We start from the raw sequence: 24,850 nt of genomic DNA, 5'->3' as shown, positions 1-24,850 counted from the left end.
CATTTCTCCAAAGACGACATGCAGGTGGCTAACAAACACATGAAAAGATGCTCGACATCACTCATTATCAGAAAAATGCAAATCAAAACCACAATGAGGTACCATTTCACACCAGTCAGAATGGCTGCTATCCAAAAGTCTACAAGCAATAAATGCTGGAGAGAGTGTGGAGAAAAGGGCACCCTCTTACACTGTTGGTGGGAATGCAAACTAGTACAGCCACTATGGAGAACAGTGTGGAGGTTCCTTAAAAAACTGGAAATAGAACTGCCATACGACCCAGCAATCCCGCTGCTGGGCATACACACCAAGGAAACCAGAATTGAAAGAGACACATGTACCCCAATGTTCATCACAGCACTGTTTATAATAGCCAGGACATGGAGGCAACCTAGATGTCCATCAGCAGACGACTGGATAAGAAAGCTGTGGTACATATACACAATGGAATATTACTCAGCTATTAAAAAGAATGCATTTGAATCAGTTCTTTTTTTTTTTTTTTTTAAACTTGAATCAGTTCTAATGAGGTGGATGAAACTGGAGCCTATTATACGGAGTGAAGTAAGCCAGAAAGAAAAACACCAATACAGTATACGAACACATATATATGGAATTTAGAAAGATGGTAACAATAACCCTGTATGCGAGACAGCAGAAGAGACACAGATGTATAGAACAGTCTTTTGGACTCTGTGGGAAAGGGCGAAGGTGGGATGATTTGGGAGAATGGCATTGAAACATGTATATTATCATATGTGAAAAGAATCGCCAGTCCAGGTCCGATGCATGAGACAGGGTGCTTGGGGCTGGTGCAGTGGGATGACTCAGAGAGATGGGATGGGGAGGGAGGGGGGAGGGGGGTTCAGGATGGGGAACACATGTACACCTATGGCTGATTCTTGTCAATGTATGACAAAACCAATACAATATTGTAATTAGTCTCCAATTAAAATAAATAAATTTATATTAAAAAAAACCACAGAGGAACACAAACAAGTATCTTGGGTTAGAACAGGCTTTCTAAAGCTTAGAGGCATGAGGTGGCAAATGAAGAAATTTAATTTTTGTTATCATTAGTTGATAATCGATCTCAGCTACTGGAGTATTATCAATCATTCTTACCAATCAACTCATTCACCAAACAATTCAGCACATCTCAAGTGTTGAACTCTGGCTTTATCAAAATGATAATTGTTAACAACTAATATTTTTGAATGCTTGCCTTGAGCTCGTTATCCTACTACATGCTTTAAAAAGGCAGTGGCAGTGGGAAGGTGACCACAGTGGTAACCACTCTAGGCCAAGGCCCAGAGTGCTCCCAGGAAGTGGCTTACAGAGACATCAAAGTGATTGGCAGTGGCTCATTTTGGGGTCGTGTACCAGGCATGGCTGGCAGACACCGGGGAACTGGTGGCCATCAGAAAGTTTCTCCAGGACAAGAGGTTCAAGAACTGAGAGCTGCAGATTATGCGTAAGCTAGATCACTGCAATATTGCAATGCTGAGATGCTTTTTGTATTTCAAAAGGGAGAATAAAGGTGTTATTCAGTTGCTAAGTCATGTCTGACTGTTTGCGACCCCATGGACTGCCTGGAAGCATGCCAGGCTTCCCTGACCTTCACTATCTCCTGGAGTTTGTTCAAACTCATCTCCATTGAGTCAGTGATGCCATACAACCATCTCATCCTCTGTCACCCCCTTCTCCTCCTGCCCTCAGTCTTTCCCAGCTTCAAGATCTTTTCCAGTGAGTTGGCTCTTCACCACAGGTGACCAAAGTACTGGAGCTTCAGCATCAGTCCTTCCAATGAATATTCAGAATTGATTTCTTTTAGGATTGACTAGTTTGATCTACTTGCTGCCCAAGGGACTCTCAAGACTCTTCTCCACCAGCACAGTTTGAAAGCATCAATTCTTGGTCACTCAGCCTTCTTTATGGTCCAACTCTCACATCTGTACATGACTACTGGGAAAACCATTGTTGTTCAGTCACTCAGTCATGTCCAACTCTTTGTGACCCCATGGACTACAGCACACCAGGCTTCCCTGTCCTTCACTGTCTCCCAGAGTTTGCTCAAATTCACGTCCATTGAATCAGTGATGCCATCCATAGCTTTGACTGTACAGACCTTTGTCGGCAAAGTGATCTCTGCTTTTTAATATGCTATCTAGCTTTCTCATAGCTTTTCTTCCAAGGAGCGAGCATCTTTTAATTTCTTGGCTACAGTCACCATCTTCAGTGATTTTGGAGCCCAAGAAAATTAAGTCTGTCACTGCTTCCCTGGTGGCTCAGATGGTAAAGCATCTGCCTGCAATGCGGGATACCCGGGTTCAATCCCTGGGCTGGGAAGATCTCCTGGAGAAGGATATGGCAACCCACTCCAGGACACTTGCCTGGAAAATTCCATGGACGGAGGAGCCTGGTGGGCTACAGTCCATGGGGTTGCAAAGAGTCGGACATGACTGAGCAACTTCACTGTTTCCCCATGTTTTCCATGAAGAAAGATGAGCTTTACCTAAATCTGGTGCTGGGATATGTGCCTGAGACAGTGTACCAGGTGGTCTGCCACTTTACCAAGGCCAAGTTGACCATTGCTATCATCTATGTCAAGGTATACATGTACCAGCTCTTCCAGAGCTTGGGCTACCTCCATGCTCAGGGTGTGTGTCACCCATACATTAAGCCCCAGAACATGCTGGTGGACCCTGTCACCCCTGTCCTCCAGCTCTGTGATTTTGGCACTGCAAAGCAGTTGGTCTGAGGGGAGCCCAATGTCTCGTACATCTGTTCTCAATACTACCGGGCCCCAGAGCTGATCTTCAGAGCCACTGAAAGTGAAAGTCGCTCAGTCATGTCCAAGTCTTTGAGACCCCATGGACTATATAGTCCATGGAATTCTTCAGGCCAGAATACTGGAGTGGGTAGCCTTTCCCTTCTCCAGGGGATCTTCCCAACCCAGGGATCGAACACAGGTCTCCTGCATTGCAGGTGGATTCTTTACCAGATGAGCCACAAGGGAAGCTCATTCATTAATGTGTGTGTGGTCAGCTGGTTGCCTACTGCCTGAGCTCCTCCTAGGCTAGCCCATCTTCCCTGGGGACAGTGGGGTAGACCAGCTGGTAGAGATCATCAAGGTGCTGGGAACACCAACCTGGGAAGAGATTTGAGAGATGAATCCCAACTACACAGAGTTCCAGTTCCCCCAGATTAGAGCTCACCCCTCGACAAAGGTATTCAAATCGAATGGCCCCTGAGGCCATTGCACTCCACTCTAGCCTGCTCACACTGGAAGCTTGTGCCCAAAGCTTCTTTGATTATCTTCAATGTCCTGGAACCCAGCTCCCCAGTAACCGCTTCTCCTTTCTTCAATTTCAGTCCTGTCCTTTCTTCAAATTCAGTCCTGTCCAACTCACTGTCCAACCATCTCTCAAAACTGTTCTCATCTCTTCTCACTTGAGGACCCCAACAGGCACTCCCTTCCTCACCCCATCCTCACAAACTTTAAGTCACGCTCAGACCGGCCTGGACTTAGCAGTTGACCAATGCCACAGCTCTTCTCACCAAACTCTTCCTGAGGGTGCCACCAACTACCCCTTCCATCTGGGAACCCCCAGGGGGCTGGGAATGGGGGCCATGGCCCACCAAGCTCCTGCCCTGACTGGGCCCCTGGACTGGGGGCAGAGGTAACAATGAGTCCCTCTCCCCACTGCCAGGAGGGAATAGAAGGAAGGACAGAGGATGAGGGGTGGGCATGAGGACTTTCTACCCCTCAGTTTCCTCCCCTCCCCTAGGTCTCCACCTCCTTCAACCTCCCTGCCCTCCTGTGTCCCTTGTGAATAGAAGCAGAGCAGTGCCTTTCCTCTTCCCTTCCCTGGCCCCTGGGTGTGAATAGATTGTTCTTTTTTTCCTTAAAACATCAATTCACACCATCCAACCTGGACCCTTCCCTTCCTACAGCTGTGTTCCCCCTCTTGTCCTCTGCCCCTAAGGCCTCCTCCCTCCTCTCCCCACCCTGGAGGGCAGAGGCAGTGGGGGAGCTTCTCATGTCTTAGTTTTCACATTAAGATTTGCCTGTGTACAGACCTCCATTCGATAAATTTTGGCACTAAAAAAAAAAAAAAGCAATGGATCACTAAATCCTCAAAATAATCCTAGGAGGTTTGAAGCCAATAAATGGCAAAGGGAGGATTTAAATCCGCTCTGAGAATTTCACCCAGAAAAGAAAATAACATGTGGTCCTTGATCTGAATGTTCTCAATCTAGAGGGACATGTAATAACAATAATAATGGCTAACAATTATTGAGTGCTTACTTGAGTCAAACTCTTTTAGAATTACTTTATTTGCATGACTTCATTGAGTTCTCATATCAACTGCGTGAGATGTTTTTATTAGCCCAATTATCTAGACAAGGAAGTTTAGACACAGGATTAAGTAATTTGCTCTAAGTTACACAGCTGGTAGGAGATTGGGTCAGGATTTGAATCCAGATAGCCTGTTTTTCCGGAGAAGGCAATGGCACCCCACTCCAGTACTCTTGCCTGGAAAATCCCATGAATGGAGGAGCCTGGAAGGCTGCAGTCCATGGGGTTGCTGAGGGTCGGACACGACTGAGCGACTTCACTTTCACTTTTCACTTTCATGCATTGGAGAAGGAAATGGCAGCCCACTCCAGTGTTCTTGCCTGGAGAATCCCAGGGACGGGGGAGCCTGGTGGGCTTCCGTCTCTGGGGTCGCACAGAGTCAGACACGACTGAAGTGACTTGGTAGCAGCAGCAGCAACAGCAGCCTGTTTTTAGATCTCTGAGTTATAACTGGCACTTCATATAGGCTATTGGAGAAGGCAATGGCACCCCACTCCAGTACTCTTGCCTGGAAAATCCCATGGACGGAGGAGCCTGGTGGGCTGCAGTCCATGGGGTCGCAAAGAGTTGGACATGACTGAGCGACTTCACTTTCATTTTCCACTTTCATGCATTGAAGAAAGAAATGGCAACCCACTTCAGTATTCTTGCCTGGAGAATCCCAGGGACAGGGAAGCTTGGTGGGTTGCCGTCTATGGGGTCGCACAGAGTCAGACACGACTGAAGCGACTTAGCAGCAGCAGCAGCAGCAGCATATAGACTATATTCAGAACCTTATCACATGAGATAAAAGAGAGGTTTCTAGATGATGCTCTAAGAATGGATAAGAGGGAAAGTCAAACTCTGCCTGAGGAAGCCAGAGGAGATGATATTTCAGGTCATTCTTCAAATAAGGAATAAGATGATATTTGAGGTCAGTCTTCACATAAGGAATGTGTCTGGCAACAGGGATGGGGAGGAAGACAAGTAGAAGAAACAGAATGAGCAAAGGTATGAAAGAATTAGTAAGCAGGGCATCGTCCAGAAACTAAAAATCGTATGATATGGTTGGACGGTAGGTCATGAATTCTTAAATTGTTTTGCATATGAATTAATATTTAACCCAAGCAGCCTTTAAGATTGAAAAAAAAAAAAAGCAGGACAAACAATAAATACACACTGTCTTTTTAACTTTTAATTTTGAAAATTTTTTTTGGCCCGACCTCCACCTCGTGTCTTGTGGGATCTTAGTTCCCCTACTAGGGGAACTAACTTGAACCCTAGCAGTGAAAGCATTGAGTCCTAACCACTGGACCACCAAAGAATTCCTGAAATAATTTTAGATTTACAGGAGAGTAGCACAGATACTCAGAGAAGGTGATGACACCCCACTCCAGTACTCTTGCCTGGAGAATCCCAGGGATGGGGGAGCCTGGTGGGCTGCCGTCTATGGGGTCTCACAGAGTTGGACACGACTGAATCGACTTAGCAGCAGCAGCACAGATAGTACAGAGGGCTCCCAGATACCTTTATCCAGCTTCCCCTAACATTAATTTCATATATAACCATGGTGCATTTATGAAAACTAAGAAATACACCTTGGTGACAGGCTTGTTACCAAAATAATCTTGGAAATGCCAACTGAGGTACTTTTAAGAGAAATACAGAACTTACTTGGATTTCACCGTTTTCTTTTGTTAACTAAAATTATTTCACATTTGTTTGGTTAAAGAAATAGAGTTAAAACATTAATGAGGTCATTTTTATTTTAAATAATTTTTAATTGGAGTACAGTTGATTTACAATGTTATGTTAGTTTCTGCTATACAGCAAAGTGAATCAGTTATACATATATATCCACTCATTTTTAGATTCTTTTCACATATAGATCATTACAGAGCACTGAATAGAGTTCCCCGTGCTATACAGTAGATTCTTACTAGTCATCTTTTATACTCATATATAGTAGTATGTATCTGTCAATCTAATGGGTTCATATTTTTCACCAGTAAAAGTGGCAAAGGTAAAAATGTTCAGTTCTCAAAGTTAGCAAGTTGGCAAAAAAACCCAAACTTATAAATTGGTATCAAACTTCATAGAGTTATTTGGCAATACCTGCTAAAATATTATCAGTGCGTGTACTTATTAAAAAAATCTTTTTTACTTAATTTTTTTCACTTTTTAGTGTGTTAGTCACTGAGTTGTGTCCGACTCTTTTCAACCCCATGGACTATAACCCGCCAGGCTTCTCTGTCTGTGAAATTCTCCGGGCAAGAATACTGGAGTGGGTAGCCATTCCCTTCTCCAGGGGATCTCTTTCCAACCCAGGGATTGAACCTGGGTCTCCTGCATTGTAGGCAGATTCTTTACCATCTGAACCACCATTAGAGTACAGTTAATTTACAATGTGTTGTTTTCAGGTGTACAGCATAGTGATTCAGTTATACATACATATATATATATGTATATATATATTCTTTCTTTTTCAGATTCATTCTTTCAGATTTTGCAATAGGTTAATACAGAATATTGAGTAGAGTTCCTTGTGATATACAGCAGGCCCTTGTTGGTTATCTCTTTTACATATATTAATAGTAGTGTGGATTTCACTGTTTTTCACATTTATGTTCTTTTTCAGTTCCAATTGCAAGATCCCATTTAGTTAGCACGACTTAGTTTCTTCCAAGAAGTCTTTCATGATCTTTCCACATTAAAAAAAGTGCCAGCCAGGTATTTTGTAGAATGTTCCTCAATTTTGGTTTGTCTGATGTTTTCTGATGATTCAAGTGTGGGAAGAATACATGCAACATGATTTGAACACCAAGGGTCACTGTTCATCTACATTAGTAAAATATAATGTGTCTGTTAACTGATACTTTTTAACTAATCAACGACATGCTCCTGTCCTGCCTGTATGGTAGCATGGTCATATGGTTCCAATACTGAGGGTATAGACTGTGGCTAAGGGGCTAAAGAAAGCCACATCCTAACAGTGACAGCACTAGCAACCAACGTATATGATTGGCCCTTCAGCCATATGCTTTCTCTCTAATCTGGATTTTCCCATCCTTCTTCTCCATCACATCAGAGACTCTCTCATAGGGTACTGCTTTGTCTGCCTTTATTGCCTCCCTGGGCCATCAACAGCATTTCTTTGGGTGCTGTGTTTGTTGGCGTGTGAGATTGGGAGAAATCCAAGATCAAAATGCTCTTTGCCATTCCCCTATCAGAGGGGGTTGGAAGAGCTGAGCTTTGAATAAATATTCATTTACATCAGCAGCATTCCTCTGTGCTTGTCCAGTGCTTACTTCTCTCTTGTTAACAGTGCTAGAATAAACACATAATTCTACCAAAATATTAGCAGTGTGTGCTGTTTTCTTTCACTTGCCAAGATTGTTTTATAATAAATACCATTAGAAAAAAATACCATTGGCCAACGTCCTCAGCAATTACATTAATATCTCCAAAGAGCAAAGTATGAATTTGCGAGGTGCTTTGCAGAGAAAAATGGAATACACCTTTATACTGTATTCCTTGAATATATTGATCTTGTTACGCTTCAGCTTGATTTTAACTTAAAATATTTCTCTTGGTTAACAAAAGTTGATGTCATTATTTTCTATGATACTGACTAATTAAGTATCTTTTACAAGGTAAATCTAACATAAGGTTTCTTTAAAACTGAGCAATACTAAAACAGATGTTTGTAATGTGCTTTCCTGGTAGAAATTTGTAGATTAAATTGGATATTCATGTTTGTCAAATAAAATTTCATTCAAATGGAAGAAATGGGTTTTCTCATGATTTTGTCCACTTGTTAATATTATGTCTTAGTTTCAGCTCTCACTTCTGTCCTTTAGAGATGCAAATTATTGTTTCCCTCCTTGGTTGAATTCTAGTCCCATATTTCCTTTTGCCTATAGGATAGTTCTCCTTATAGGTTCCATCTCACTTCAAACTCTAAATGTTCAAATAATTAGTGATCTTTTCTCCCTGAAAAGGAACAGTAACTAAATGAATAAACATATCACAACCAGCTTTTTCTCTAAACTTTCCTGTTTTCTTCCATGATAAACCATTTTTGTAGCCTTAGAACCTTGAAAATATTTTTGACTGTTCCTTCTCATTTATATTCTGTATTCATATGGCCCCATATAAGGGAAGACTTATCCCTCTTTCTACACAGTGGTCATATTTATCTTTTTCTCTCTGTCCATCCTGGCACTGACCCTCATGTGTCATGCTAGTCCTTCTAACTAGCTTCCTGAATGAGATTTTTCTCATTTCAATTCATACTTTCTTCTTCCTTAAGCACTAATATCATCATTTGATTTCCTGTTATATAGTCCCTGTTACAAGTAAGACAATATATCAAAAAATGTTTTTAAAAAGACAAAATATGTCATATAGACTCTTCCTATAGTTGTCACCCATTGTCAATAGTTTGTACCTTTTGGTTGCTGAGGAGTAAATTTCATGGTATAGATATACCATAGTTTATCTATTAAGCTGGGAAATAGTATTTGGCTGGTTTCCAGTTTGGGGTGATTATGACTAGAGCTGCTATAAACATCTGTGTAAAGATTTCTGTGTGAACAGGAGTTTTCATTTCTCCAGGGTAAATTCCAGGATGGGAATTGCTGAATCATATGGTGAATATGTGTTTAACTTTATGAGAAACTGTCAAACTATCTACCAGGATGGTTGTACCATTTTGTATTCCTACCAGCAGTGTGTGAGAGTTCTAGATTTCCTGCATCCTTGTCAGCATTTGGTGGTGTTGGTGGATTCCATTTTTATCCATTCTAATATGGGTACATGTGGTATCTCACCATGGTTTTGATTTGTGTTTCTCTAAGCACGAACAATGTTTAACATTTTTTAATGTGTTTATTGGCCCTTCTTATATCCACTTCAGTGAAGTATCTGTTCAAGTCCTTTGCCTATTTTTAATATTTTTATAAGGTAAAATGCTCCCTAGGTTTCTCTAGGTAAGACCATAATGAGAGCATCCATTTTCTCACACCAGTGGAAGCAGAAACTTCTAGCTTTGGAAGGCTGCAGTGTCAGAAAGGTTGAGTTTCTGGTGACAGTGGCACCTGTCTGGTGATAGTGTGGCTGCTGCAAGGTTGAGATTTTGGAGGTAACATAAACTATAGCATCTGGAGTTGGAGGAGGATCCAATGCAGTTTAATTATTAGGTCAGCTCTATGCTGTTCCCAAAGAAAGGCAATGCCAAAGAATGCTCAAACTACCGCACAATTGCACTCATCTCACATGCTAGTAAAGTAATGCTCAAAATTCTCCAAGCCAGGCTTCAGCAATATGTGAACCGTGAACTTCCTGATGTTCAAGCTGGTTTTAGAAAAGGCAGAGGAACCAGAGATCAAATTGCCAACATCTGCTGGATCATGGAAAAAGCAAGAGAGTTCCAGAAAAACATCTATTTCTGCTTTATTGACTATGCCAAAGCCTTTGACTGTGTGGATCACAATAAACTGTGGAAAATTCTGAAAGAGATGGGAATACCAGACCACCTGATCTGCCTTTTGAGAAATCTGTATGCAGGTCAGGAAGCAACAGTTAGAACTGGACATGGAACAGCAGACTGGTTCCAAATAGGAAAAGGAGTTCGTCAAGGCTGCATATTGTCACCCTGTTTATTTAACTTATATGCAGAGTACATCATGAGAAACACTGGACTGGAAGAAACACAAGCTGGAATCAAGATTGCTGGGAGAAATATCAATAACCTCAGATATGCAGATGATACCACCCTTATGGCAGAAAGTGAAGAGGAACTCAAAAGGCTCTTGATGAAAGTGAAAGTGGAGAGTGAAAAAGTTGGCTTAAAGCTCAACATTCAGAAAACGAAGATCATGGCATCCGGTCCCACCACTTCATGGGAAATAGATGGGGAAACAGTGGAAACAGTGTCAGACTTTATTTTTCTGGGCTCCAAAATCACTACAGATGGTGACTGCAGCCATGAAATTAAAAGATGCTTACTCCTTGGAAGGAAAGTTATGACCAACCTAGATAGCGTATTCAAAAGCAGAGACATTACTTTGCCAACAAAGGTTCGTCTAGTCAAGGCTATGGTTTTTCCTGTGGTCATGTATGGTTGTGAGAGTTGGACTGTGAAGAAGGCTGAGTGCCTAAGAATTGATGCTTTTGAACTGTGGTGTTGGAGAAGACTCTTGAGAGTCCCTTGGACTGCAAGGAGATCCAGCCAGTCCATTCTGAAGGAGATCAGCCCTGGGATTTCTTTGGAAGGAATGATGCTAAAGCTGAAACTCCAGTACTTTGGCCACCTCATGCGAAGAGTTGACTCATTGGAAAAGACTCTGATGCTGGGAGGGATTGGGGGCAGGAGGAGAAGGGGACGACAGAGGATGAGGTGGCTGGATGGCATCACTGACTCGATGGACATGAGTCTGAGTGAACTCCGGGAGTTGGTGAGGGACAGGGAGGCCTGGCGTGCTGCGATTCATGGGGTCGCAAAGAGTCGGACACGACTGAGTGACTGATCTGATCTGATGCTGTTCTGAAAACCTTTTGGAAATTGTTCTGGAAAACTTGGTTCTGAGCCTCTCCGTGATCCTCAGGTGCCCCATATCTTTTCAAGTCCATGTCTGATGAGCTGGAGTCAGCTTCTCAGAACTTAGACAAAAATTATATACTGCACCAGTTATCTATGGTTAGAATAAACTGTTTAACAAACAACCACAAAACTTGGCTTTGTGTACCATGGAACAATTATTTTTGTACCTTCTGTAGGTTAATGGATTAGTTCTGTTAATGTGGGCAGAACTTGGTTGATCTCTGCTGTGCTGCTTATGCATGTGTGGTTATGTAGCATATTGGCAAAAGAGACTTCATCTCTGGTCCACATTGTCTCTCATTCTCCAGCAGACTCTCATGGCAGAGACAGGGCTGTAAGACAGGGAGAAGATGCTCCAAAGTCTCTTGAGGCATAGCCTGCAAACTGTATACCATCACTTCTGCTGTCTACTGTTGTTCCAGCCACAAGGCCAACCCAAATTCAAAGAATAGGGACATAGACTCTGCCTATTAATGGAAATTTCATGCCACATTGCAAGGCCCAATTCAGTAATCAATGCACTCTATATATAAGTGACTTGGAATTTTGAAGTGAGTGTGTATAAAAAGATAATTCAGAAGGAAATACATCAAAATATTAAATTATAATCTCTCCAGATGAATTGAAATCTCCTTTTTGAATTTTTGTATTTTCACTCATCTCAAGCATGTATTACTTGTATAAGTTAAGCAATAATTATAAAAAAATTTTATAGAAGTATAGTTGCTATATAATGTGTTAGTTTCAGGTATACAGCAAAGTGATTCAGTTATACATATATGTGTATATATAGATATCTTCTTTTTCAGTTTCTTTTCTATTATAGGTTATTATAAGATATTGAATATAGTTCCCTGTGTTAAACAGTATGTCCTTGCTTTTTAAAATGTATTTAAAGTGAAGTGAAAGTCGCTCAGTCATGTCCAACTCTTTGCGATCCCATGGACTACACAGTCCATTGAATTCTCCAGGCCAGAATACTATAGTAGTAAAGGTCCGTATAGTCAAATCTATGGTTTTTCCAGTAGTTATATATGGATGTGAGAGTTGGACCATAAGGAAGGCTGAGTGCTGAAGAATTGATGCTTTCAAAATGTGGTGCTGGAGAAGACTCTTGGAGTCCCTTGGACTGCAAGGAGATCAAACCAGTCCATCCTAAAGGAAATCAACCCCAAATATTCATTAAAAGGACTGATGTTGAAACTGAAGCATCAGTACCTTCTTTGGCAACCTGATGTGAAGAGCTGACTCATTGGAAAAGACCCTAATGCTGGGAAAGATTGATGGCAGAAGGAGAAGAGAGTGACAGAGGATAAGATGATTGGATAGCATCACCGACTCAATGGACATGAGTTTGAGCAAACTCTGGGAGATAGTGAAGACAGGGAAGCCTGGTGTGCTGCAGTCCATGGGGATGCAAAGAGTTGGACATGACTTAGCGACTGAAGAGCAGCAGCAACCTGTTGTAAAAGTGTGTTGGGCTTCCCAGATGGCCCTAGTGGTAAAGAACCCACATGCCAATGTGGGAGAAATAAGAGATAAGTTCCTGGGTTGGAAAGATCCCCTGGAGGAGGGTGTGGCAACCCACTTCAGTATTCTTGCCTAGAGAATCCTCATGGACAGAAGAGCCTGGCAGGTTACAGTCCATAGGGTTGCAGAGAGTCAAGCATGACTGAAGCAACTTAGCACGCACAAGAGCATAAAAGACAGGGTGGTTACTTCTCTCTCTGATGAAGGTGCTAACATTTCTTCCCAAATAGCAAGAACTGTAAATCGTAGCCCTCTGGGGGGTAAACTTGTTTAGATTTTTTTTTTTTTTTGGTATAAAATTTTAAATGCACCATTTTTGCATGGGAACCTCTACTTTTAAACCAAATGTTAAGTGTTTTTGTACTTATTTTTCACAATAGCTGTCAAGAAGTAAGAATATAGAAGGAGAGACATTTTCCTCTTAGCTCTTAAGCTTGGGAGACTGGAGTCACGTGAGAAGGAACTCTGTGGTGTGGACTGTTCTGTTTGACTGTTGGATGGATGGCTGGATGATGGATCTGTGCTTGAGGTAATGGGTAAGAAAACTGATTTTCTTTCTCAGTGCTTTTGGAAAGTCTCAAATTGTTCTTCACAAAAAATGTAGGGAGGTTCTACAGGAGAACCCCTTTATTAAGGAGATTTCAGTTATAGCCTTTAGTTTTTTTAAAAAAAAGCTTTATTGAGATTTAATTCATATATGACACAATTCACTGATTTAAAATGTAGAATCCATTTGTTTCTCATATAGGCCCAGAATTGTGAAAACATCAATTTTAGAACATCATCACCCCAAGAAGAAATTCTGTATTCATTAAGCAATCACTCCCTATTCTTCCTTGTCCCCAGCCCCTGGAAACCACTAATCTGCTTTCTCTTTCTGTCTCTTTGGATTTGCCTATTCTGGGCGTCTCATGTAAATACAATCATACAATATGTAGCATTTCATCTCTGGCTTCTTTTACTTAGCATAATTTTTTCAAGGTTCGTGTATCAGGACTTCATTTCGTTTTGTTACTGAATAGTATTCCAACGTGCGAATATTCCAATGTGAGAGCACATGTGGCTTATCTGTTCATCAGTTGATGGACAGTTGGGTTGTTCCTGCTTTTGGCTCTTATGGATAATGCTGCGATGGATTCTCTTTTACAAGTCTTTGTGTGTGGACATATATTACCAATTCTTTTGGGTGTATACCTAGGAGTGGCATTTTGGTGTACACTAAGGTTTAAAGAAATTCACTGCTTAAGCTCATTTGGAAAATATGACAATAGATAGTGCTGGAAAGGTAGTGTTTTTTTGCCTAACCAAGGTGTGATTCTAAGGCATGTTATATGTAAATATCTGAGGAGAGTTTCCAAAAAGCAGCTCTACAGATGCTTCTGAGAAACAAGACCAAAGTTGGAATAAGTGCTCGGCATCTTTAGGTGAGTATTTGAAGCAAATGTGCAAATTCTGCTGCTTGTTTCCAAGATATACCACATATATAAGAAATTAAATCTTATATTTAATATTGAATGTAAGGTATATTGCACATAGTTGTTATTACCATACATACATGATGAATTGGAAAAGATGAAATGGCTCCATGCCATGGACTGAAAATGCGTAAAAGAAAGGGTAACGTTATAAACTATCCATTCTGTCAAGAACTATGGGAAAGATATGGATGTTTGTTATTTTTTAAAATGGTATTTTTCTATTGGGAGAAGAGCATAATGAGAAAAAAAGATGAGAAAGCAAGTGATGTTGTCAAGCTTTTGCCAGAATAATATGATTGATAATTACCTGCAGCTGAGCAGAAACCACGTGGGCATGCTTAGAATTTGCTTAAGCAGTTTCTAGGCTTTCTCCCTGTGGGCTGTTGAAATTCTTCAGCCTAAGAGCATTTATTTGAACAAGGAGAATATTGCCTTGTTCTGACTATAGAGTCTATTCAAGCATGCAGAATGCATGTTTTGCTGAAATGCTCCAAAGACAGGTTGTGGAAATATTTATAATGTACACATCAGTTTATTCATATAATTTAAATGCATGCTTTTGTAATTTTAATTTTTCTCTAAAGTTTTTCAGTGTCTATAAGACCAAATTTATTGCATCATCCATTACATGTGGTGTGACCTTCTTCAGGCTGAAAGTGCCCATTCAGCATATCACAACTAAAAGGTTCTCCTCCTCCTTAAATGCGGAGGCTTTGAGCTACTTACCATAATTGTCGGTGTGCCAAATCCCAGGCTTTGCGCCACTGTTGCTGAAGAATAAGATAAACGACTTTGGAAGAAGTTTTCTCCCAACTGGGCAATCTTCTCGGAACCACAAATGTCCCCTTCCTCCATGCAAGGGAATAGGTTGTACTCTCCCCTCTCTCTGTGAGTATAGTTTCAGCAAGTCCTTGTCATTGCTGTTAATTCAGAGGTGCTGCCAACTTGAAGGATATGGTGAATGTGAAACAAGGGGGCTCCCCCCAATTCTTCTTTAGGCATAATATGATTGCTATGCCTTGATCCTTTATGAAACCAGATAGTTAGGTGACTGTTTATCCTAGGGACAAGTCTTTTCCCTATACCCTCTTCCATTTACCAGCCAAGAAAAGAATTGATCCCTCAGTCCATCCACCAGCAAGTATTTGTCAAATACCCATGCCTCTGTCATTGTTCAAAGCCTTGTAATACATTAAAAACAAAACAAAAACAAACAAACAAACAAAAAAAAAACTGCTTCAGCCTTCAGACAGATTATCATTCTGGTTGAATAGGACACAGGAAAAGTTACAGAATAGCATAGAAATATTAAACTGGAGTAAAGCTGTATTGGAATACCTGCTAATTCCATCTAAATTGAGAGGATGGAGAATTTGGAATGATTAGAAGTGATTAACAAAGACCTCATAGAAGGTGGGGGACCTTGAACTGGCTCTGGAAGAAGATAGACTGTCAATATATGAAGTGGAGACTCTTCCAGGCTTCTGAGGTTGGGGAAGAAATATGAGCAATGGCTCAGAGAGAGAAGCAGCCTGAACAACAGCTCCAAGGAAGAAGCAGTCCCTGCATGCATGAGATTATGATTGGAGTTTCAGTTACAGGATAAAGCAGCAAAGAAAGCTGGTTTATAAGCACCTGAGCAAACCGTTTACTTTCTTGATGTTTTCTTGTTGGTCTCATCACATGTTTTCAATAGAAGATTCTTCAAAGGACAAGGACAGTTGTGGTCCTTTGAAAAACTGAAAAACTTTTTTTCAGGGACAGCTGAAAAACTTTTTCACTGTTTGCATGTATATATTCAATTTGAAAAATGCCATGAAGCAAACAAAAGCAGAGTTAGGATGAACACCCAGTTCCATGTACAAGTTTCCGTCTTCAATTCAATGAAAAGATTAGTCCTTTTAGGTTTTTGTTTGTTCAGATGGGAAGTAAAATGTAGACATGGACCTAGAAGATAATGCAGATGACAGGTTTGTTTTCTTGAGTGATGGATGTGGAATAACAGCTCGCCTGATGAGAGAGCAGTGAGGATGAATTAGAATGCATGCTTGGTTTTCCAGGGCATTGCTTTTGTCTCCTTTACATTTTATTGGATTTTAAAATTATGGGATCAGAAGCTTATCAAAAACACTGCTGTAAGAGAACACATTGAATACAATTAACAACAGCATTCAGTCCTCTGTTAACATCAGCAGTCATCCAAACGTGTATTTTTTCCTAGCATAAAATCATAGCTGTAGGGCTGACCTTTTGCTTATTAAAAATCACTTAAAGTCTTAATATAAATTGGCTTAAACCTAAAAGGAAGCTTAAACAATCATAATTAAAGTTCACATCTACTTTTAAAACTCGATGGGATTTGGGAGTTGGTGCTGTAGCAGGTTGGTGATGATCTGTCAGTATTTCCCTCCTCCCTTTTCTCTCTTGTTCTTACTCTTACTACACACACTCTCTAAAATATATGACAAAAGTAAAATCCTGTGAAAATTTATTTTGAAGCCACAGTATCATACAGGTGTCTAATTCAGAGGGAATATCTTTAAAATAATTTACAGTATTTTTGTAATCTGTACCAATGTCCCTTTTTAATTTCAGTCTTAATGTTTCTGCCCCCTTCCACTCCTCTGCTGCCTTGGCAGTTTTTCCCCTTTCACATTTCTTAGATTCTGGGTTTTCAGTCCTGATTTTTGGCATTCAGAAATCCCTTCAGATGAGACTTTCAATTCATGCTTCCTAAAACCTCTGATTTTCAGGTTAGCTAAATTATAAACTTTCCCATTTACAAGTGTGGCATTCCTCTGCAGCCTAACATTTGTCTAAAAATAGAATTCATTATCCATTAGATCGTATTCATTCTAATATACCAAATTAGTGTTTTAACCTTTGTTCTTACTAGCTAATAACATTTTCAATTTAAAAATGTAAGTCTTTTAGTCTGGAGCTACATATGATTTTTCTTTCATCTGTTGAAAATGATTATTTTCTTCCTTTGGGTTGGAAATTAAAACCTGAATTTAATATTAGGAGAGTAGTAATTTGGCCCTATTTTCTCTGTCTGCCAACTGACTCCTTGTTCAGTGGACAGATACCAGGAAGAGTTATTGTTACAACTGGAAACAAGTGGAGATTTTAATGAAGGGTATAGAGTGAATTTTAGATGACAATTTTCACTTAAAATATCTAAACAGTTCAGTCAAATTAGTTGTGTGGTTGTGCAGACAATTCATTTAAATGTCTGAAATTCGGTTATTTGCACACAGAACCCGAACATTATTTCAACCTTCAGTTTTGAATGTATGCCAACTTGCCAGCAACTTTTGAAGATTTAGTTCTGGCAGATTTACCTCAGACCACTGATTTTGCATTGCTTCTGTCAGTATTTTTCAGTGTTACGCTTGCTCTTTTTTGACTTTATCATTTTCTTCAGTCCAACTGTAAACATTATTCAGAATTTATTTTATGTTGGAGTAGATAGTCTTAGATACCAATTGCCTAATAAAGGCTCTCTTTCCCACTTTTTGTTTCTTCTCATGGTATTGTTTATATTTTGCCTTCAATAGTTGCCCCACCACTGTTTGAAAACCTTGCACTAATTGCTGTCCCTATCTGCCCAGTCCTCTGATTTGCTTCCTTATGGGAATTCAGAATAAGTTTTGTCCTGACTTCGTTGAAAACTCTCATTCTTGTAGCTCTGGCCATATTGTTTTGTCAGGAACGACAACCTTCTTTGTATTATGAACGTTATTTCTCATTTTTATTTCTCTGTAAGGAGGGATTAACCACTATTTATTATCTGAATGTTGATGGAACTACTCAAAAACTAACTTCAGAGAGTCTTAAAAGAATCATTTTAACTTAAGCCACCCAACCACTAATAATTAGGAAAATTTAAAATGCCAATAAAAACATTATCAAAATTTTCATTTTTTATAGCTAATACTTCAGAGGAAGGAGTAAAAACAATTATAGAAAAGTTTAATTAGGTTTGGGAAGAACTTGGGGGACAGAAACATATTTAAACTTAGTGAAGTGACTTTTTGAGTCTTTCACAGAGAGACATTTGAATGAAAACTCTGCTTATCATCAGAAGTTAGTTTTTCTTTTTCCTCTATTGGTGTAACAGGGTTTTTTCTCAAATAGGAGCTGAAATAATTAGCCTAGTGATTTTTGCTTCCACACATTATTAGGGGAATAATCCTGATGGAGTGAAAGTGAAAGCAAAATTTAGAATAATTTTTTTTTTAAGGTTGGAATTGTTAGGATTTTATTTTGTGGTCCCAGAAGAGTCTTGGATGGTGGCAGGATTTTGTATCAAATATTATCATTGTTCTCTTTTGTTATATTTTAATGAAATTGCCTGCCCTAAACATCAACTTGACTGTTTCAACTCTTATGTTTGAGGTGTGCTGCTGGCATAATCAGACCACAATAAAACCCATGATGTACTGAGTAATGAATGCTATGCAATAAGCACTTTTTAAAAGTGACTTTTCTTCTTCAGAAAAATCTCTATCTTGCTAACTGTTGATTGCATATTGATTAATCAATTATTTTTCCCTCTTGCATCAAATTTTTCTGCTTAAATTTACAGCTTATAAGTGTGTTAATAAGGCACAGCCTTGAAGCAATATTTTAATTATAAAGTAGTTCAGTTTTGGTATTATAGAGCCTTTCATGCAGATATTTTTATCAAATTGATCATAGCATAAAATTTTCTATAACATAGAAACTGGAAAATTCCAGTTTATAACTGACTGAAGTTATTGTTAAATTTGGCCTGACCAAAATTTGGATTTCGTATTCCATGGTTACCAGTGAACTCTCTGTAACAAGCTGTGATTTTCTTGTGATGGCAAGAATGCTGAGTGATTGTGATTTTTTTTCTGGTGTCAGCCATTCACATGATTTAGGGCTTCCAATTTTACATTATGTACAGAAATGATGATGCTCAACTGGGGTTTGATTTGCTGAGCATGGAGATAGCAGCCCCTTCCCCAAATCTCAGTTGATTTCATACCAGCAAGTCTTTTAATTCTGTGAGCCTTAGACTTAGTTCTAAGGATAAACCTGGGGAAAAAAAGCCTTATCTCAATCCCTGTCCTGCAGAATCCTGGAAAATTTCCATAATCTTCTTCCTTAAGCCATTGGGGATCTTTGTTCACTACAAACTCTAGATGTGCCTGTTACCATGAGGCTTTAGGAATTTTTCTGATATCTCTTCTAGTATCCTGATAACTGTAAAGAAGGGGAAAAAAGGGGGGAAAAGACTATGCAAAAAAAGAAGACTCTCATTTACAGTCCATTCCTCTAGTTGGCTCTCTTTCTGCATTGACAGTAAAAAGTTAAAACAAATTGCCATTTTATGTTGAATTCACATTGAATAATAAATGAACAAATAATCTGAATGAACAAATGATCTCTTGCTGGTGCTAGTAAAAATTACTATCTGTTGAGCTGATTGACCAATTTAGTGAACGTGAATGCCTACTACTTAGAGTATTTTTGCTTAGGGTGTTCATATAATTTATTGTAAAAATTAGGACACTTTGATGTGCAATGTTGTACAACTATCACCACTATTTTCAAAATTCCTCATCATCCCCAATGGAAACTCTGAACTCATTAAACACTCATTTCCCCTCCCCTACCAGTCCCTGTTAAAAACAGAGGTATTTTTCCTGTCTTTATGAATTTGTCTATTCTATATTCATATAAATGGAATCATGTGATATTTGTCCTTTTGTGTCTGTATTATAATTTTGTGTCTGTATTATTATTTGTGTCTGTGTTATTTCAAGATTGTACATGTTGTAGCAGGTATCAGAATTTCTTTTTTATGGCTTATAATATTTCTTATATATTTATATATTATTTTATTATATATAATAATGAGACAGGATGCTCAGGGCTGGTGCACTGAGATGACCCAGAGGGATGGAATGGGGAGGGAAGTGGGAGAGGGGGTTCAGGATGGGGAACACATGTACAGCCATGGTGGATTCATGTCAGTGTATGGCAAAACCACTACAATATTGTAAAGTAATTAGCCTCCAATTAAAATAAATACATTTATATTTAAAAAAAAGATTGTACATGTTGTAGCAGGTATCAGAATTTCTTTTTTATGGCTTATAATATTTCTTATATATTTATATATTATTTTATTATATATAATAATATATCATATATTATTTTATATATGTAATGGAGTATAATAATATTAATATATGTGGTAATATTCCATTATATATATATTGTTTATCCATTCGTCTGTTGATGGACACTTTTGTTGCTTTTTTCCTTTTGGCTACTGTGAATGGTGCTGCAATGAACACTGGTGTACAAATAAAAAGAATTAGGACACTTTGGAGTGTGAAAAGGTGCACTATCAATAATTATACCAGAGTACCAGCTCCAGTGTTCTTGCCTGGAGAGTCCCAGGGACGGGGGAGCCTGGTGGGCTTCCGTCTATGGGGTCACACAGAGTCGGACACGACTAAAGTGACTTAGCAGCAGCTGCAGCAACAAGCATAACATAAAACTACTGATCAAACCTCACCTGAAATGTCTTGTTCTTCTCCCTTCCACCTGCATTCAAGTGGTACCCACTTTAGAAGGGCCAGATCAACTCTCTTCCAAGAAGGATCTTTGGAGTACTTGGCCTTCCTTTTTCTGAATTACTGAGGCATCAGTGGCCTAAGCATGTCAGAAATTAGAATGTTTTATGTCCCTAGGAAAGAATTATGTGCTGTCTTTTGATGTGTGTTTGCTCTCTCTTACCATTTAGAATATACCCTTCTTGAGTGCAGAGACTGTGTCTCCCTGAAGCACTGACAAACACTGCAGCGCCCAAAGTCAGGAGAGAAGAAATTCTTGTTGAGAAGTTGATTATAAATAATGCTATGGTAAATATCCTCACATATCCATCTTTAACTCCACATCTTATTATTCTAGTAAGAAGCATTGCCAAAAGAGGAATCAGTCATTCAAAGGTTATGAATAACGTTAAGGATTTAGGAATATTGCAGAGTTACTTTCTGGAAAGGTTAGGCCATTAAACATGCCTCTGAGTATTTCACGTGCCAACTTTGAATAGTTAAAAAAAAATTAGCCAACCTGAGAAATAGTATCATTTTGTTATTTTAATTTCTATTTATCTCATTTTATTTTCACATAACTATTAGTTGGTTAAAGCTTACTCAACATTTAAATGAAAATAATGTGCTGTGTATATAGCTTAAACCACCAAATGTAAAAATAAATATATAAATATGAGGAAGTTTGTAAGTGCACATCTATAAAGTGTTCTTTATGTGCTTTATGAATATTATTTGATCCTCCTGGCAACTCTAAGTATGAAAGTGAAAGTGTTAGTTGCTTAGTCATGTCTGACTCTTTGCGACCCCCTGAACTATATAGCCTGCCAGGCTCCTCTGTCCATGGGATTCTTCTGGCCAGAATACTGGAGTGGGTTGCCATTCCCTTCTTCAGGGGATCTTCCCGACCCAGGGATCGAACCTGGGTCTCCTGCACTACAGGCAGATTCTTTACCACCTGAGCCATCAGGGATAGGTGCTACTATAATCCTCATTTTATTGAAAATAGGCAATGAGCAACTTGCTGAGGGCAGCACAGTTAAAGAAAGCATGTTTTAAACTATGCCTAGCGATTTAGCAGCAAGCAGCAGCAGCAGCGATTCAGTTGTCTTAGCTCAGGCTACTACAACAAAATACCGTAGACTAGGTAGCTGAACGCGTGTATGTGTGTTTGTGCTCAGTCATATCCGACTCTTGTGACCTCGTGGATTGTAGCCCGCCAGGTTCCTCTGTCCATGGAATTTTCCAGGCAAGAGAACTGATAGCAGAACAACAGACATTTAATTCTCTCAGTTCTGGAGGTTGGGAAATCCAAGATTAAGGTGCAGGCAGATTTGGCTCCTGGTGAGAACTCTCTTCTTGGGTTGCAGATAGCTGCCTCTCCCTTTGTCTTCACGTGGTGGAGAAAGAAAACTCTGGTCTTTTCCTGTTCTTATAAGGATACTAATCCCATTATGGGGACCCCCATCCTCATAATCTCACCTAAACTTGATTACTTCCCTAAGGCCTCACTTACAAATACCATCACACTGGGGGTTGTGGTTTCACCATATGAATTTGGGGGAGACACAAACATTCAGTCCATAGCAACAATGTATCAAAAGGATGAACTGAATCCTCCTCAATACGCTTCCATGTATTTGTGAAAACTGGAAGAGCTTTTAATTTGACAGTTGAGCTGCAGTTCCTGCTAAGTCTTAATGTATCAAACAGAATTAGAGAAATTGTATTTAGTTCTTTATACTGTGATCATTTATGCAGAATCTGTGGGAGTTAGATTTAGGTCAATTAAAAACACAATGTTCTAAGGGAAAATAAAGAAGATAAATAATCTAATTTAGAGGGTTATTGTTCAAACCAAATTGCTTTGCAAGTGATAATAGTTAACCTGTGATTGGGGCATTTCAATTCTCTGCCTCAAAGGCAGATTTTAATAAGAAAATAATAATCCCACAGGTTTTATACCAGCAGGAAAGGAAATTGCTATGTGTTATATTAGGAAATGAAATATGCCTTTCCAATGGTTATCACCCTAAAACACACTTTAAAAATTGATTAAGCAAAACCTGACAGAAGTTGTTTACTCTTACTTTTATTTTCTCAACTTGATGTTTTTGCTAGAATACATATATGTTAGCTAATCTGTGGCCAGCAGCAAGTGTCTGCATGGCCAGCAGCAAGTGTCTGCATGTTTTAACTATTCCCAAACTTCATTAATTGAGTAGCTTGAAAATAGTGCTTCATTTCTAGTTAATATTAATAATTTAACCTTTAACATTGGATCATCAGGAGAATGTCAATGGCATATTTAAAGTAAATACTCTTGATGCATTAAAGGACTCCAGTCAGGTATTAGAAAGTAAAACTGTTTTCTCTAGACCAGTAATCAGTAAACTATAGTTCATGGGCCAGATTCAGCCTTGCATGCGATTTTTTTCTCATAACCCAGAAGAATTATTTTGTGACACGTGAAAATTACATGAAATTCAAATGTCAGTGTCCATAAGTAAAGTTTTATTGGAACAGACACACTCATTTATTTATGTATTGTCTCTGGGTGCTGTTGTGCTATCACACCAGAATCAAGTAGTTATGGCAGAGACTCTATCCCCATGAAAGCCTAAAATAGTTACTATTTGATCATTTGTAGAAAATGTTTGCTGACTCCTGCTCTAGACTTCTGTGCATCTCTTTGCCCATACTTTGTTATCTTTTAAACAACACTAGAACACACACAACATGGGGAATCATGCAATGTGATAAGTTAATTTTACCTTTTTAGGGAAGAGGTGATTACAGTTTATCTTGATGAATTTTTTATTTAATGATATAATACTGCAGCACAGACAGCTTAAGATCTTTTACCTATGCATATTTAAAATGATCATAGATTTCCAGGGGCCAGAATTATCTGAAGTATTATTTCTGTTCCCTCTATGTGAGTGACATGTCTTTTAGCACAAAGGTCAATAACTCGCTTCATTTTATCTGTTTTCAGCATTTTAAAAATACAGTACCAGGTAGTTCAATGGACTCTTTCATTGTTATTTCATTTAATCTTCTCAAGAGCCCAAATAAATTTTGCATATCAATTTTAGTGATGAGGAAACGGGCCCCCAAAGATGATGTTTTTTGTTTAACGTTGCATAGCTAATCAAAGATCGCTCCAGAATCTATAGCTTAATTCACCTAATAGCAAAGCTTCACCCAAAGTATTTTGTCTTATTGCTAAAGGAAGAATGTGATTAACATGAGTCAGAAATCTTTCCCCAACTCATTTTTTTCTACCCCATACTCTTCTTCCACTCATCCAAATAGAAAACAATATCTATGCATTCATCCATCTTTCCATCTATCAAATATCAAATGTTTATTGAGTACCTAGTCCATGCCAATCATCATACTAACTGCACTAGGCATTAAGCATACAGTTGTGAGCACAAGAGACGTGGTCAGTGTCCTCATAGAGGTTGCAGTCCTTTTTCATCTACCAGAACCACATGGAAGATGAGCTTTATTTGCCCACAGATCTCGGGCCCAGGCACCCCCATCACATGTGGAGTTGGATGTGTACATAGTTCACCACCTGCCCTTTCAGATGTCACTTGAATTGGACTTCTTGAATATCTTGCTTTTTTTTAATGAATAGTCTAAATAGTGGAATGAAGATGTTATAATTTAATTTTAAATTGGAGGATGAAAAATATGTCAGACATTAGCTTTTTTAAAAAAAATAAGTGTAACACTTTACTTAAGTATTTGCCTCAGAGCTACTGAATTCTACTAACCACCATGTATGTCTTTGGTTATACGTTTTTCTTGATCCTGTTCCAAAAGATATTCACCTGTTACTTGTTTTGAGAGCACAGAAGCCAGCAGGGGGTAATTAAAAGACTTGACCTCTAGGCTAAACAGACATTAGGCACTGGTTGGGGAAGCCTCAGATTCTCTTCAAAGAACTTTTCTGGTGAAACTTGGAAGTGCCGTATGGCTGCTGGGAGAAGTTTTGTTTTGGTAGTAGTTACTGGTTAGGCTCTGTAAATTTTCCTTTCAGACGTTTGGCTGGTTCTCAAACACTGCCTTTAAGAATTGTATTTTGTAAGTTAAGAGCAGAAGCTATTATTAGCTGTGTGTTTGTGGTTGAAACATGAGGTCAGATTTGGCAGAGAACTCTTCAGGGTGTGTGAAGAGGAACCTCAACCCAGCATCTTGCTGCCACTTGGTGCCTTGAGGAGTAGCTTATTCTTGGGCCCAGAAATAATGACTTTGCCTTCCAATTTGCGGGATTATGTGCTTTAAT

General features: G+C 39.2%; 1 protein-coding gene and 1 pseudogene across 3 annotated transcripts in view; both read left to right on the top strand.

Moving 5' to 3' along the window:
* Nucleotides 1-24,850, top strand: part of ARHGAP6 (Rho GTPase activating protein 6) — a 541,445-nt gene that overhangs the window by 18,883 nt on the left and 497,712 nt on the right. The gene's annotated exons all lie outside the window — the stretch shown is intronic.
* Nucleotides 2,896-3,809, top strand: LOC147339753 (glycogen synthase kinase-3 alpha pseudogene; annotated as a pseudogene).

This window comes from Bos grunniens, chromosome X (assembly GCF_055505025.1).
Source record: "Bos grunniens cultivar Pamir isolate PY7600 chromosome X, Bosgru_T2T1.0, whole genome shotgun sequence".
Taxonomy (NCBI): domain Eukaryota; kingdom Metazoa; phylum Chordata; class Mammalia; order Artiodactyla; family Bovidae; genus Bos; species Bos grunniens.
This window is presented reverse-complemented; position numbering and strand designations above follow the sequence as displayed.